Source organism: Ananas comosus, linkage group 20 (genome assembly GCF_001540865.1).
Source record: "Ananas comosus cultivar F153 linkage group 20, ASM154086v1, whole genome shotgun sequence".
Taxonomy (NCBI): Eukaryota; Viridiplantae; Streptophyta; class Magnoliopsida; order Poales; family Bromeliaceae; genus Ananas; species Ananas comosus.
The window spans coordinates 3,959,953-3,962,551 of NC_033640.1; positions in this window are offsets into that span (position 1 = coordinate 3,959,953).

Consider the following 2,599-nt stretch of genomic DNA (forward strand, 5'->3'; position numbering starts at 1 on the left):
ATATATATATATATCTTAAATACGTTGATCAGAGCATAAAAATACAAACTAAACTAAAACAAGAATAGCAACCACAACTATCCAAATCATAAGAAATGTAATATGATTGTTAAATAATACATCTCATACAAGGTGATCACTGCAAAAATATAAGTACATCTCTTACAACAAAAATAAAAAAAAGGTGCCTGGAATCCACCTCTAAGCACTCGACTGGTATGCATTAGATAGACACTATTTTCTTACTGCGGTCACTAGCCTCTCCTGCTGTGAAAGGCTCTTAAATGAAACCAACAAACAATGTGGGTGATAACTATTATATAATAGTTCCGAGTGGGTAAACTGCCGAAATGGGTGAAATATAGCACAAGTAGGGATGTCAATGGATATGGATACCCGAAATTTTATCCGAACCAGAACCCGAATGAAACGGATATATCCGATGGATATGGATATGGATTCGGATATGGATATCAAAAAATAAAAACCCGACGGATATGGATTCGAATATGGATTTTGCCTTTACCCGACCCGAACCCGAACCTGACCCGAACCCGACCCGAACCCGAATTTATTTTGTATTATATATAATTTATATATACAAATTTGATGTTATATTTGAATCTGTATTTTAAAAATTTAGATTTAATATAATATATTTTGAAATATTGAAAAAAAAATAATTGTTTCGGGTTCAAATTTTCGATTTCGGGTTTGGGTTCGGGTTCGGGTTTTGGATTTTTTGTCAGGTTCGGGTTTGATATGGATTTTTAAAATCCGTCGGGTTCGGGTTCGGGTTCGGGTTCGGGTCTCGGGTCTTGGGTTTGGAGTCGGGTTCCGGTTCGAGTTTTTGAAAATCCGCCCCGAATCTGACCCGTTGACATCTCTAAGCACAAGGTCAAATGAAGCATGAATAATATAATTGTGGCAATGGAAAGTAGAAATAAATAACTAAAATGAAATAGCTCTACTACTATCGTGCTTCTATGCAACTAGATCAATCAACATATATGTAGCTCTACTACTATCAGGTATACAAGCATATAATAACCAACATTTATGTCTAACTACCGTGTATGCATCGACTAGTCGTGATATCCAATATCAAATTTATTTAACTTTTACCAAAACGTCGGGGACTTACACAAGATAACTCCTGACTTGTGCTGCGCCTGATGGTCCCATGGTAGTCAAAATTTCTCCTCTAAGAATGAGCCTCCCTCATAACATTCCATTTCAGCACCTAATCCTGTATGGGCAAGCGTGGTGGTGTGATAGCTAAACTCTAGAGTGTCGGCTTGTAGGAAGTGACTTGTTGGATGTGGCCTATGTGATTTATTTAAGGCGATCTATAAAAATACAGTCGTTCTATTCAAGTCGATCTATAAAGATACGAAAGATCTAACAGTTAGGATGTACCTAGATACGTCCTTGATGGACGGACATAATTTAACATCCTTACATCAAGTTATATATAAATATGTAACATACGAGAGTCCCGGTCTAACCCTAATCCAATTTTCTGTGACGGCTCCATCTGCGGGGATAAGGGAATTAGACTCGAAACATCCCCTTTTTTCCAGATCACGAATAAGGACGAACCACGAGCAAGGACCGTCGTCTATAATCCTGGTATTGAAATCAAAATCATGGCAGAAGGTATGATCTTAGTTTCTAATAAAGTTTCAACATGTGGTAGCAGAGCCGCATTTTTTTCCGGATCTTCATTTCTTTTCGAATTTCGTTTTATTTTTCTTTTCATTAAATAAATAAATAAATAAATTTGTCGATGGTTTGCGTTAATGGTGACGTCGGCCGGCTCTCACGAGACTGCTTCGGAAGCAACGTCATCGGTCCCTGGCCGCATTGAAGCAATCAAGAATAATTTTTTAAAAGCTTCTTTAGCGGAGCCATACGACCCTTAACATTAAGGCCATACGAATTGAACAGCCACATATATATACTATATATTAATATATATATAATATTATACATATATATATATAGAGAGAGAGGGGTCGAGAAGAGATGAATTCAAACGGATCACACGGTAGAGAGAGAGAGTCCGGCTATTATATTTTTATGAGTATTGGCTCCTTTATACTCATAAATTTTTTGCCCTTAGATGTATTCCATTGATCATTTCCACCCGTTAGATCATACTATTCAACGAACTACCCACTCAACCCTTGCCCGCCCAAGGCGTAACAAAGTCTATGTATACATATCCAAGCAAAAGATATTAGCAATAACATTTGCGAGAGGTATATCACAAATACAAGAGAATTAAACTATCTATTACAACATTTCACATACAAAATATTTACATTCTTTAACTTATTACAACTTCTCTTTACATACAAAATGACAACCTCACATATACATCATTTATCTTTCACAAAAGCTTTTACATGTTCCTTTCTCTTGCTATACACGAGGGTAATGACCTAGTCCCGGTGGTCCACACTATCTAGGACTCGATGCCGCTTGCGCGTCCTCGACGAATGCGCTCGTACTTAGCTCTGTAAAAACAGGGTGTGAGAACTAAACAAAGTTCCCAGTGGGTTCGGTCGCCGATCCCGTTGATTTTCCCACGAGG